Here is a 15,216-nt window from a genome sequence, read left to right on the forward strand (position 1 = left end):
TCTTTATTGTTTCTATTTCCATTTTTAGATTCTGGATGGTTTTGCTCATTTCCTTCACCTGTTTGATTATGTTTTCCTGTAGTTCTTTAAGGTATTTTTGTGTTTACTCTTTAAGAGCTTCTAGCTCTTTACCTATGTTCTCCTGTATTTCTTTGAGAGTGCTATTTATGTCTTTCTTAAAGTCCTGTATCATCATCATGATAAGTGATTTTAGATCTGAGTCTTACTTTTGCGGTGTGATGGTGTGTCCAGGACTTGCTATAGTGGGAGAACTGGGTTCTGATGATGCCAAGTAACCTTGGTTTGTGTTGCTTATATTCTTATGCTTACCCCCACCCCACCGCCTGCCATCTGGTTATCTCTAATGCTACCTGCCCTTGATAAATCTGACTGGAGCCTGTCCTTCCTGTGATTCTGGTTGTGTTGGAACTCCTCAGAGTCAAGCTGTCTTCAAAGAGTCATTTCTAAACAGGTCCATTCCCCTGTATTCTAATAACCTTTCTTTTCTACTACTGTTGGTGGGTGGTGGACTAGAAAGGAGATTAGAGTGTTTAAGAACCATTATTAAAATTGAGAAAAAAATCTAAAGTTATACTCTACTCTTCCCACCCATGCACAATCATTTGAATGACTGTGGCATTTTCATTAAATGTGACCATAGATGTATGAATTTCTTTCTTGACTCTCAGTTCTACTCCACTGATCAATGTTTGTCCTTGAGTTAGATCGCACTGTCTGGTACCTCTTGTGCTTAAACATTGGCACAGCATTTCACTGACCAGATTTTCATCTGATGTTAAAATGAGAAAGGTTTACAGGCTGAACATGTAGCTCAATGCACCAGTCCTCCCGATAACAATAATGGACTAAGGTTCCTACTCAAGTCTGAGCATCAGATAAACCACAGAAAATAATACCTCTAACATTGCCTTGCAGAATCTTTCTGAAATTCAGACTTTACTGGGACATTCCATCTTTCTCTAACCCCAAGAGTCCTTTAACAATGTCTGGAGACTTTTGTGGTTGTCACAAGTTGGATATTCTGCTGAGCTCTGGTGGGGATGGGCCAGCGATCTGCTGAGCACAGGCAGACCCTCTCAACAACAACAACAACAAAACCCAGGGCCACTAGGTCCTGCCTTTCAGGTTCTCCAAAGACTGAGTCTCTAGTCTCCCATCTGACACTTGGGGACCAGGGTGGGGCATATGCACTTGGGACCCAGGGTGGGGCACTAGCATCTACATTTTAAACCTCAGAATAACTTATTTTCCATGGTCACAGCAAAGACTTCAATATTTTTTTTTCTTCTTGGTTTTCTTCAATACCAAATAAGCATTCTAAGGAGATGCTGACCAAGATAAGATAGCATTTACACGAAGCTGAAGGACTTAAGGACCAGCCTGCCCATGGCCCTGGTGCCTTCTTTTCTTGGTAAATCCCACAGTGAGAACTAGCCACACAAAGAAGTGCTAGAAAGACAGAGTGGGGCCTGAGGTTGGTTGCCTGTCTCCTTCAGGCCAGGAGGGCCACCCATCCTGTGGGAACCACACAGGCTACCTTCTCATGAAAGGAGCCTTTCTTTTCTCTGCAGGGATGTAAGTAAATAGCCTGAGGTGGGGACCGTATGGCACCACTCTTAATCAAACAACTTCGAAATGACCAGGAGAGGAAGGAAGCGCAGGGGTGGGGAAGGTCCTGAATGCTTTCTGCTTAGGAGATGGGTAGGAACTCATGGGAGGTTATTTGAGGATATTCGTCCTAAGCTCTACTCACAGTTGTCTTTAAAGTGAATACCGGAACCTTAGAAATCAGGGATAATGGCTTTTTTGTGCCGTGACTGGTCCCTGTTTGCATCCTGCGTAGGCCTCTGAGCCACACGTGTGCTTATGTGGAGACAGAATAAACATGTACTATGATCCACCCAATTTGGAGACTTTGATATTCCCAGGGAAAGAATTACTAGTAGAGTTCCATCCTCCCCCCGAAGTATAGTTTTTTCTCTTTTACTATTTATTCATGCAATAATGCACATATTCACAAATATTGGGTGTTACAAAAGTTAACACATCCATATAATTTAGTCTTCTATGTGATATTTTTACAGTCTGCTACTGAATTATACTTACTAGTCTTTGCTGCTCTAATCCCTCTTTCTGGAATGCTTGTTTGTTTGTTTGTTTGTTTGACTGATTGATTGATTGATTTCTTGCTATATCCACCTAACTCTTTTTTTTTTTAATAAAATAAAGAACTTTATGAATATCACAAATAGTAGTGAAGGAGCAAACACATTAGAATAAATGCATGCTTGTAATCAAACAATTATTATGACATCACTAATTAGCACGTCACATATGGAGTGAGCTTCTCTCTTCAGTTTCTTTTTGGAGGCATTTAGAGCTATGAATTTTCCTCTTAGCACTGTTTTCATTGTGTCCCATAAGTTTTGGTGTGATGTGTCTTCATTTTTATTAAATTCTAAAAAGCCTTTAAGTTCTTTCTTTATTTTTTCCTTGACCAAGTTATCATTGAATAGAGAATTGTTCAGCTTCCATGTGTATGTGTGTTTTCCATTGTTTTTGTTGGTATTTAAGACCAGCCTTAGTCCGTGGTGATCAGATAAGGTACATGGGATTATTTCAATCTCTTAAATCTGTTGAGACCTGTTTTGTGACCAATTCTATGGTCAATTTTGGCGAAGGTACCATGAGGTGCTGAGAAGAAGGTATATTCTTTTGCTTTAGGATGAAATGTTCTATAAATATCTGTTAGATCCATTTGTTTCATAACTTCTGTTAGTTTCATTGTGTCTCTGTTTAGTTTCTGTTTCTATGATCTGTCCATTGCTGAGAGTTAGGTGTTGAAGTCTACCACTATTATTGTGTGGGATGCAATGTGTGTTTTGAGCTTTAGTAAAGTTTCTTTTATGAATGCGGGTACCCTTGCATTTGGAGCATAGATGTTCAGAATTGAGATTTTATCTTGGTAGATTTTTCCTTTGACAAGTATGAAGTGTCCTTCCTTATCTTTTCATAACTTTTGGTTGAAGGTTGATTTTATTCAATATTAGAATGGCTACTCCAGCTTGTTTCCTGCGACTATTTGCTTGGAAAATTGTTTTCCAACCTTTTACTCTGAGGTAGTGTCTGTCTTTGTCACTGAGGTGGGTTTCCTGTATGCAGCAAAATGCTGGGTCCTGTTTATGTATCCAGTCTGTTAGTCTATGCCTTTTTTGGGGGAGTTGAGTCCATTGATGTTAAGAGATATTAAGGAAAAATGATTGCTACTTCCTGTTATTTTTGTTGTTAGAGGTGGAATTATGTTTGTGTTGCTATCTTCTTTTGGGTTTGTTGAAAGATTGCTTTCTTGCTTCTTCTAGGGTGTAGTTTTCATCCTTGTGTTGGAGTTTTCCATCACTTATACTTTGTAGGGCTGGATTTGTGGAAGGATATTGTGTAAATTTGGTTTTTTTACGGAGTATCTTGGTTTCTCCATCTATGGTAATTGAGAGTTTTGCTAGGTAGAGTAGCCTGGGCTGGCATTTGTGTTCTCCTAGGGTTTGTATGACATCTACGCTGGATCTTTTAGCTTTCATAGTCTCTGGTGAGAAGTCTGGTGTAATTCTGATAGGCCTGCCTTTATATGTTACTTGACCTTTTTCCCTTACTGCTTTTAATATTCTTTCTTTGTTTAATGCATTTGGTGTTTTGATTATTATATGATGGGAGGAATTTCTTTTCTGGTCCAGTCTATTTGGAGTTCTGTAGGCTTCTTATATGTTCATGGGCATCTCTTTCTTTAGGTTAGGGAAGTTTTCTTCTATAATTTTGTTGAAGGTATTTATTGGCCCTTTAAGTTGGGAATCTTCACTCTCTTCTATACCTATTATCCTTAGGTTTGGTCTTCTCATTGCATCCTGGATTTCCTGGATGTTTTGGGTTAGGAGCTTTTTGCTTTTTGCATTTCCTTTGACTGTTGTGTCAATGGTATCTTCTGCCTCTGAGATTCTCTCTTCTATCTCTTGTATTCTGTTGGTTATACTTGCATCTATGACACTTGATCTCCTTCCTAGGTTTTCTAACTCCAGGGTTGAATTCCTGGGTGCCTGGGTCCTGCTGGTCCCAGTTCCTTCTGGTGTTGGGGCAGATATTGTGCCCTCCTCATCTCTGATCCTATGATCCTAGTATAGTTATTTTTAATAAGACATATAAAATCACAAAGGAACCAAATCTCTGTTGACTGAAAGATAGATGCTAGCTTTGAGGTGGAGTTGGTAAGAATAAAAATCTAGTTGGACATTCATTAAGAAAGCAAAATAAATCGGGCTTTGGCTATACAAAAGCTTTGCTTTTATGGAAAGAAATCTGTCTGAGTAGCTGCAGGAAAGAACACAAGAAAGGGATGCTGCATAAAAGGGCAAACACTGGGAAAACCTGCTTGGGATTTATGTGGTCCAGCATGGCCTAGGTAAAGGATATGGAGGAGGGGGCAGGGCATAGTTTCTTCTCTATAACCAGGAATCACCAGATTTGCTGTCAAATAACTTCTGTAATTTCTATACAAACTTCAGTGGCTGTGTAGGTCTGTCTTTTATCTTTGGAGAGTGTTGTAAAGAAGATGGTACTGTTGAAGCTAGGATCTCTTGTGAGCTAAACAATCATGTCCATTACTTCCTCTACTTCCTGTAGGCATGCCAAACTATTGGCAATGGTTCTAGGGATACTTTACTACCCATGGGAGAGTTCTGGGTCAAGGCTGGCAGGAGGATTGGATCTTTTCTGTCCCAGCTTAAAGACTATACTACAAGAAGACCATGATCCCTTGGAAGCAAGAAGTAGGAAGAAGAAACAATAGTTTAAAGAAAAAGAAAAAAAGCAAGGGAAGATTGTCAGCCCATTTCAGTTGGAGTGAGGAAGCCTAACCAGTTCTAGTCAAAGATTTCAAATATCAACATTAATTGGGAATTATTTGTTGAGAGTCCACCATGTGGGCAAATGTTAAATGAAGAAAAAGATCATCCCCTGGGGAATAATGCCTTGCCATTCTATCTCCACTGAGCATGATACAAAAGAAAGTAAATTTTTGTGGCAGGCTAAGAGCTTCAAATGAACCGCAACAAAGGATTTTTTTATCCATTTTTTTTTTAACCTTTCATAATGAGAGCTGTTAGATGCTGGACAGGCATGCCAAAAGATCAGGGAGCCAGGAACATGCAGAGGCTGGCTCATACCCATCAGTTCTGCGTCGATATAGACCTGTGGCTCACAGCAAGCAGTTGTTCAAATAAATCTGGGTGGCCATATGTCATCTTTCAGCATGTGTTACTTTAAACATTGAGTTACACTGGGAAACCTCTTGGAAATGTCGAAAACAGTTCACCCAGAGAAAAGTAAATGAATGTCTGACCCTCAGATGAGAGACTTCACAAGAAATGTCGAGTTTCAGTAAACACTTTCAGATGAATGAAATAGTCTACTGGATACCCACATAAAAGGGAAAATCAAGTTCAGATGAGTCTATCAGTTGTTGACCTTTTTTTAAAAATCAACTAAATATTCTATCATAACCAGGTCTTTTTCTTTTTTCTTTTTCTGAGACTGGATCTTTCTGTGTAGCCATGGCTGGCCTGGAACTAACTCTTAGACCAGACTGGCCATGAACTCAGAGATCTGTCTGCCTCTGCCTCCCAAGTGCAAGAATTAAAGGTGTGGGCCACCACTGTCTGGCAATAATCAGGTTATTAATGTGACTCTAACAGCACACAATCGTTTTATTTCACATGTGCATATCATCATTATCACCACCACCATCATCACCATCATAATTATCACCACCATCATTTTACACACATACACATGCAATTAAAATGAAATAAAAATACATCATTGGAAGATCAGCAATATGGCAGTGTATAAATGTGCTTACCACAAGCCTGGTGACCTGAATTCAATCATGTGGAGAAACACAACTGCCATGGGTTATCCTCTGACACCTCCCCCTGCCCCACCCCAACACACACACACACACACACACACACACACACACACACACACACACAAAGAAATAAATGTAAAAAAAGCTAATAAGAAAAAAATGCATTGGTGGGAATGTTGATGGGAAAGGGAATAGAAAGGGGGATGGGAAGATCTCTGTTACAGGCCTCAGGTGCTAACTGATGGATTCTTAACCTTTATGTTGGCCAAAGCTAGGGGTCTGCTCATAAACCATGAGATTATTTACCAAATAGTCACAGGGATGTTAGGTTACACCCAGACATGTGCAATTCTAATGGCCTTTTAAAGAAAAATCTAAATCCCCAAAGACTTTCTCTTAAAGATGTTCATTGTGTGATTAGCAGTCATAAACCATAAATGAAAGGAGTTAAACAAAAGCCCATAAGTTGCTCAAGTCTACGTGTAGGTGAATGAGTTTATGAAATGCAATATAGTGTGCCTCAGACAGCAGTTAAATTCTGTTTCTGCAGTGTTATGACCCAGAAAAGGCCACATTCAGTAGTGTCTTAGTTACTGTTCCATTGCTGTGAAGAGACGCCACGACCAAGGCAACTTGTTGCAGCTACATACGAACAGGGTCTTCTGGAAGAGGAGTAGGAGCCTAAGAGAATAAAAGGAATCGGACGGCGAGAGGAAATAAAAAATGAGACCGAGCCATGGCTGCTACATGTCCAAAGTGTATTATCCAACTGAGAAACAAGCAGGCAGGCAAAAACCCCTAACCCAGTCCGTGAACATCTTGAGGCCTAATCAGCATCTTCATCTTCAGTCTCTGGAGGATGGTGTAGCTGTTAGCAGGAACTTGGAGAGAGGTGGAAAAGTGACTCAAACAAAAGAGCTTTGTTTGTCTCACCCAGGTGGCAAGCCCAGGTGGGCAAGCCACTTGAGGCAAAGGCAAGCCGATAGGCTTTTGGTTGAGGAGAGGTCACAGCAACTGTTATAAAAGAAAGCATTTATTGGGGCCATGCTTACAGTTTTAGAAGGTTAGTCCATGATCATCATGGCAGGAAGCAGACAGGTATGGTGCTAGAGGGAGTAGCTGAGAGTGTTATATACTAATCCACAGCAGTGAGTGGGGAGAGGAGAGAGAGAGAGAGAGAGAGAGAGAGAGAGAGAGAGAGAGAGAGAGAGAGAGAAGCATGAGAGACGCTTTAAAGCTTGCCCTCATTAACATACCTCCTCCAACAAAGTCACACCACCTCCAATGAGGCCACCCCTCCTAATCCTTCTCAAACAGTTCTACTAACTGGGGACTAAGCGTTAAATCATATGCTGCTGCTGCATAGTCATGGTGATTCTTCACAGAGAATAGTAACTAAAACATAGGGCCTCTCCTTGCAGCTCTGGTTGGCCTGGAATTCCATATGTAGATAAGGTTGATTTTAGACTCATACAGATCTACCAGCTTCTGCCTCTGGAGTGCTGGGCTTAATTTTATGGGGCCAGAAAGCCACGTGACTTGGGGAGCCAAGCCAGAACAAGAGTGAGGTTAAGACTTGTCCAAACCCTGAAAATCAATGTCCTGAGACCGGCAGAAGTAAGACTGTTTTCCTCCTTGCTCTGGGTCTGCGTGTCCCAGGCCACAGAGAACATATGGCCCTCCACCTCTGTCACTCTTGAGGTAGTCATGTAGCCTGGTGGCCAAATTACAGGTTTAAATCCATCTCTCCATCTAAGGACGTGTCCAGCAAACACCTGGAACTCCTCTCTCAGTACCAGCCAATAATGCACTCTCAACCTAGAAACCCCTACCCGCTCCCCAGTAAAGGAGAGCTGTTTCACTGAAAACCATCCCAGAGAAGGCTATTTCTCCTGGCACTCAGGCTGCCCAAGATCCTGGACCCCACAAGCCCTGCTACACTTTATTTCTTCAAGTTCAGCCAAGACACCCTGAGGGCAGAAGCAGAACCAGGCTGGCAGTCTGTGCCACCATTCTGGACAGGGTTTATTTTTATTTTTCTGTACGGGGTCTTATGTAGGCCAACTAGTTTGGGGAACACAGCTCACAGTGTGGCAGAAACAAGAGACACAGCCTCAACAAGGTGGCAGGTGAAAACAACCTCTGAAGAGTATTCTCATACACATTTGTGCCTGCACACAGACACACACACACACACACACACACACACACACAATACACACACATACACACACACACACATACAGACACACATGTTCATGTATACACACGTACAGACACACACGTACATGCACACACATGTACAGACACACACGTACATGCACACACATGTACAGACACACACGTACACGCACACATGTACACACACCATACACACGTGTACAGACACACATGTACGTACACACATGTACACATACACACACATGTACAGACACACACGTACACGCACACATGTGCACACACCATACACACGTGTACAGACACACACGTATGTACACACATGTACACACACACACCACACACACACATACACCACATACACACATGTACAGACACACTAATAATAAATAAAACTTAATTTAAAAATCAAATGTTCAGTGCAGGCCCATTGGTTCCTCCTGGTTATGTGTGTGTGTTTGACTCGCAGCCATTGGACTCATCCGCATGGCACAGGGGGTCATTCCTGCCTGATTTATAGTTCTGTGCTCTCTTGGAAATAGACAGAGACAGAAAAGAGTTAGCAGCATTGGCCGATGCAGAAAGGCCTGCATGCAAGTATGGATGATGCAGCCAGCTAGGATGAGCAATTCTCACTGACTCTGGGGCATAAGGAAATTGAACTGAAATACCTGTGAGAACCTCCTTCATGTTCTCTGGGGTCTTAAGGAGAACAACTAAACAGGGACACCATCCCCACACTGTAGAAACATTGAACAACAACATCCCTACCCTGCAGAACAGCTGAGCAACACCATCCTCACTCTGTAGCCCCGGGTAGCCCCTGATTACTGGTTCAGGAGCGGGTGTCCTTAGCGGTAACGGCAAGCCCATGCTGGGTTGTATGTGCTCTAGACATGTAGCCCAGCTAAGTGCACTCCTGGAGGAAGGAGAAGCTTCCTGGCTGGGCTGAGGCAGCGCGCATAGTGTGTAGGCTCCTTACTGCCCCATCCCAAGATGTGCTAAAAATGACACTCTCAAAGATTTCCCCCGTCTCCATCTAATGTCCACCTGAAGATCCATAAAAGCCCCCACCAGGCTTAGGCAACAGGGTGACATTCCTGCAAGAGTTCTTTCTCCTTTTTCAGGTTTTATTTTCTTCATTTTTTTTAATGTGTGTTTGTTGTTTTTCCAGACTGTGTTTCTCTGTGTAAGTGTTGGCTGTCCTGTAGAACTCCATCTGTAGAACAGGTTTTCCTGGAACAACTGCCCAGCAATCTTTCACTACTCTTTAATTTTTAGAGTCAGAGTCTCACTAGATGACCCTGGCTGGCCTCACACTTACTACATAGTTCAGACTGCCTTCAAAATCATCATCATCATCATCATCATCATCATCATCATCATCACCACCACCACCACCACCATTCTGCCTTAGAATTCAAAGGGCTGAGATTACAGCCATAAGCCTTCATGGCCTGGCATCTCTCCTTATTTCGAGAATTCTACATGAAGGTATAACTTTTAGCTAAATATATTTTAAACTGTCTATACTAAATAGAGTATGGACTATCTAATGCATTTACAAAGGATATGTAGAATATTGGCTATTTAATTCATTTTTAAAAATGATTTTAGGAAAAAAGGCATATGCCTTTAATCCCAGCACTTGGGAGGCAAAGGCAGGCAGATTTCAGAGTTTGAACCCAGCCTGGTCTACAGAGTGAGTTCCAGGACAGCCAAGGCTACACAAAGAAACCTTGTCTCAAAAAACAAAAAAAAAGAACAACAAAACAAAACAAAAATAATGATTTTAGACTAGAAAGATGGCTCAGAAGTTTAAAACACACATTGCTCTTGCAGAGGACCCAAGTTCAGTTCCCAGCACCTTTGTCAGGTAGTTCCCAAATGCCAGTAACTCCAGCTCCCAGGGATCGGCATCTCTGGCCTCCTTGGCACCTACATTCATATACACATACCCACACACAGTGACACAGACATATAAAAATAAGAAAAATCTTCTATATAAAAATTAAAAATGTAGTTACTCTGGGCCTAGACAACCTTTTCCATTAATCCCTAAGGTTATGGTTTTGAATAGTCAAGAATGGTGGGAGATGGGACTGGGGGGTGGGGCAAGATTTCAAAGCCAGCCATGGCTACATAGTAAGTTTGGGACCAGCCTGAGTCACATGAGACCTTGCCTCAAACAAGAACAGCAAGAACAAGTCACCACTAGAATGTAGGGGTGACAACGACATAAACACCCAGAACACGGTTGTCTGGTGACTGCGCTGTCTGTGGCTGAGGTGCCCTGATGGATTGATTTGGAAGTCTTGGGACGGGCAGGTAATTAACTTTGGCCAGCACAACCCTAGGCCATGTTTTAAAAGGGATCACACCAGCATGCAATTAATCTGTCTCGTGCCTTTGACTTTTAAAGTGGCCTGACTGAATCCAGCCTTTTTCCAATGAATAATGCAGTGCTGGGGTTTTCTCTTTCGATTGAATCCTGCACTCCCAGGCTTACCATCATCTCTCTCTCTAACCTTGGGCCAGCCACTTAACCCCGAGTCTGGATAGCTGCCCTTGAAGTGGATGAAGTCGATACTGACCTGGAGATTCATGGGGAGATAGCTTATTAATGACTTGAAAGCACTTAGGATGTATCAAGTGTTATATTAAAAAAAAAAAAAGTCTTCCTACGATAATGTATGGATAGCTAAGTGAATCATGACGGCCAATTGCCTGCCTGAAAATAAAGCACTTAGGTGCTGTTTTGATGTTCTGTGAAATTTAAAGCATGAGGGAAACCTTCATTTGAGGCAAGGTTTTTGCCAAAGGACAAATACATCTAAATGGGTAAGTAGATATTTTTGAGCTTGCCTTCTGCTCAATTTCCTCTGAGGGTATCAAAGCAATTTGACATGGCTGATTTTATACATACATATATATATATATATATATATATATATATATATATATATATATACACATATATATGTGTGTGTGTCTCCTCATTACTTTTGGTTTCTCTCTCTCTCTCTCTCTCTCTCTCTCTCTGTGTGTGTGTGTGTGTGTGTGTGTGTGTGTGTGTGTGTGTAGGTCAGAGGTTGGAATCAAGTGTCCTCTTTGATTGGTATCCAGTTTAACTTTTTTGAGACACTGTCTCTCACTGAACCCAGAGCTCACTAATTTGGTTAGACTGCTGGCCAGCAAGGCCCAAGAATCTTCCTGTCTCTGTTTCTCAGTATCTGGGCTGATAGGCACACACTGCCACACCCCACTTTTTATGTAAGTGCTGGGGATCCAAATTCAGGCTCTCATGCTCAAGCATCAAGCACATCACCTACTGAACCATCTCAGCAGCCCTCTTGTGGCTTTGAGGAAGAGATCAAAATTTCTGGAATAGACCATGTTAGAGCAGGTAAGCAGTGTGCACCTATTTAGCCACTCTGGTGGAGCATGCAGAGGAAGAGATCCAGAGGCAGTGGGCATCCGATGTGCCTGTCTAGTGTTAGAAAACATGTAGCCATGTTACTACAACATGAAGTATTTCCAGATTTAAAAAAAAGGGAATTCAAGGCAAGGCTTAAAAGAAGTGCTGCTTGCTCTTAAAGAGAATGCCATGGTCCCTCTTTTAGATGCTAAGCATATGTATCCACTTCCTATGGGTCTTACTGAGAGGCAGTCTTCCTTTCATACCAGAAAGTAAAATTACAAACTTTTCCCTTTCCCAGGGCATAGAGGTTCTATCTGGAGTCTGAAAGAGAACCAACCAGTGGTAACAAGGAGCCAGAATGAGCTCTCTCTGACAGTGGTGGAGAGTGCAGAACTTCTACTGTGCTGCAGATCAACCCCAGGATATGGTTGCATGCTAAACCAGCTCTCCACTACTGAGCCATATTCCCCACCTTTAAGAAATTTAACTTACTGAGATCTGAAGAAATGGCTTAGTGATTGAGAGAACTTGTAGAGGGCTTAGGTTTGATTCCAAGCACATACATGGTGGCTCCCAATCAACCATAATTCCAGTTCTAGGAGAATCTGATACCCTCTTCTGACTTCCACAGGCACTGCATACATATGGTGCACACACATGCACACACAGGCAACACACACACACATGAAATAAAACTTATGAAAGAAAAGAAATTTAACTTTTGAGTGGCCACTATAAAGGCAACTTTCATAGTAGGTTAGCAGTGTGCTTGATCTAAGCCCAGATATAGGTCCTGTGGTGTCAGGGTATTTTGCATGAGTTTCTGTAGTGGAATTTTGAGACTACTCAGGCAGAAGCTCCTAGACCTAGTCTTGGGAATCCTGTGAGCTACATATCTACTTTCACCATTGCTATTTAATATGAACATTTTTTTTTAACACATGGCAAGATAGAAGCAATGAGGGACTGGGAGATGGCTCAGTTGGTAAAGTACGAAGACCTGAGTTTGATTCCCAGAACCCACATAAAAATGTGGGTGTGGTAGTTAAAATTTTGCAATTCCAGTGCAGAAGAGGCAGAAACAGGCTAACCTCCAGAGCTCATTGGCCACCCAGCCTACGTCAGGAGCTTCTGGACAATAGGAAATCCTGTCTCAAAAAGCAAGGTGGCTAGAACCTGAAGAGTGATGTGTACGCGCACAGGCGCACATGGGTAGTACTGACACACGAACACATAGAAATAGAACCTGAAGAGTGATGTGTACGCGCACAGGCGCACATGGGTAGTACTGACACACACGAACACATAGAAAGACAGAAACCAGTAACTTAATGAATCCTCTTCATTCATCTCCTACTTCCATATCTCCCCGCCCCCTTCCTGGTGTACTTACTATAAAGCTAACATACTGCAGTTGAACAACAGTGAGATCTTGAAAATAAACAGTCACCCAGCCATACTCACAGTTAAGTAACATTTTTGTTTTGCTTCTAGAGCTGAATTCCTTTTTATTAAAAAAAAGAAAGAAAGAAATAACACCTTTTTATTGTATCTGTTTGGTGTGTGTTTGTGTCACAATACAAATGGGATGTGTAATGTGGAGGTCAGAGGACAATTGAAGATGGTTCTTCTCCTTCTATCATGTGAGTCCCAAGAATAGAACTCAGGTCACTGGGCTTGTTAATAAGAAGACTGAGCCCTGTTTGAATTCTGACACATGCATACATTTGTTAACTATCGAACCATCTTACAGAACACATTTCAGCATCCCAAAGAACTTCTTTCTGCTATAGTAAATATACTCTCTCCAACTCTTAACCCCGGGAAACAGCTGATTTGTTATCTGTCTCCAAAGTTCTCCTTTTACAATGTCTTAGAAGTAGAACCACACAACTGTTAAGTAGCCTTCTGTGACTGGTGTGCTCAGACTCACCAAGTTGTCCAGTTCCCTCGTATTGCATAGTTGATCAGTGGCACACCCCTTCACCCACTGGGAGATGTTTGAGTTGTGTAATAGTTAATCTGGGCAGGAACCAAGATGGAAACTGCTAGGTGCACCTGTAAGGGATTTTTCTTGATCAGGGTATTTGAAATGAGAAGGCCTTCCCAAAGTGTGAATGGCACCTTTTGGTGGCAGCTCAGGGTGGTGGGGGAAAGGAAGTCTGAGAGAGAAGTTTCTGCTGATTGTTGCCACATATCACTAGAGAGTTCATCTATCCTGCTTGCAAGTTGGTCTACTCTGTTTGCAAATTGTCCTGTCTTGGTGCTTGCTTCTCCGTATCTCTCCATTCCTTCACTGATAATAGAATCCAGCTTCTTCAGCCTTCTTGTAGACAGACTGAAGATTGGCTCTCCAGGAATCCTCTGTTGAAGCATCTGGCCTCACCGGCGGGCAGAGCAGCTGCTGGGTTCTCCAGGACTCTCCAATCTGAAGACAGTCATTGTTGGACTGCCCAGGCTCTATCGTCCTATCAGTTTGCTTTCTGGTGTGGTGCCAGAACATTCATATTAAAAGCATCTTGGAAAGGAAAGGATTTATTTGGCCTTTACACTTGCGCATCTCAGTTCATCCTTGAGGGAAGTCAGGACAGGAACTGAAGCAGAGATCCTGGAGGAATGCTTCACACTGGCTTGCTCTTTAATGCTCACTCATCTAGTTTATTATGTATGCCTATGGGTGATACTATCCACTGTGGGCTGGGCCCTTTCTACATCAATCATTAATCAGACTTGTCTACAGGCCAATCCAATAGAGACATTTTCTCAGTTTAGATCCCCTCTTCCCAGGTGACCCTAACTTGTGATGAGTTGGCATTCTGATAAATCCTGCTTTAATATGTGTTCAGCCTCTCAGTTCCTCTAGAGAACCCTGACCAATAGAAGTGGTTTCCACTTGGGGGGGAGTAGGAACAGCTGTTATCTAGTATCAACAAAGCTGGTTTTTCTAATTAAACCACCCCTTCAGCAGTAGCTCCCCATGGTCAGACTGCTCTTCTTCTAGAGCCAGCCTGTCCACAAATGTCCTCTGAGGGAACAAACAAGGTCACTTTATCACTTAAATGATTTTGTTTCTGTGAAACAAACATCCACACCACATTAGTACAGCATCTTAGGCTTTTTTATATTTTATTTGTCCAAGGGAGAGGGCAACCCCGGAGCCACTTCTTTGTCAGCAGTTGGCTTAACAGTGTTCCCTGAGTGCTTCGGAGTAATGGATAACAAGTTACAAATCCAGCTCTTTTTTTCCCCTGTTTGTTTTTCTTTCAAGACAGGGTTTCTTAGCTGTCCTGGAACTCTGTAGACCAAGCTGGCCTCGAACTCAGAGATCCACGGGCATCTGCCTATGCTGGGATTAAAGGTGTGCACCATAGGGGTTGGGGATTTAGCTCAGTGGTAGAGCCCTTGCCTAGCAAGCACAAGGCCCTGGGTTCGGTCCTCAGCTCTGGGAAAAAAAAAAAAAGACAAAGGTGTGCACTGCAACCACCTGGCTATGAGTCCAGCTCTTTTAAAGGTTATACTCTAGAAGCCCTGGAATAGGACCTTAGAATCCAAGCACTGCAGAGTTCAGTGAGCCAAATGCTTTAGTTTTATATCTGCCATTTCCACTGTCAAGCACTGGCATTGTCAAGGGGCAGGTTCAAAAACCACAACCAGTCGGTGCCTAGAACTGTGGCTCCCCCAA

Source organism: Mastomys coucha, unplaced genomic scaffold (genome assembly GCF_008632895.1).
Source record: "Mastomys coucha isolate ucsf_1 unplaced genomic scaffold, UCSF_Mcou_1 pScaffold7, whole genome shotgun sequence".
Lineage (NCBI taxonomy): Eukaryota > Metazoa > Chordata > Mammalia > Rodentia > Muridae > Mastomys > Mastomys coucha.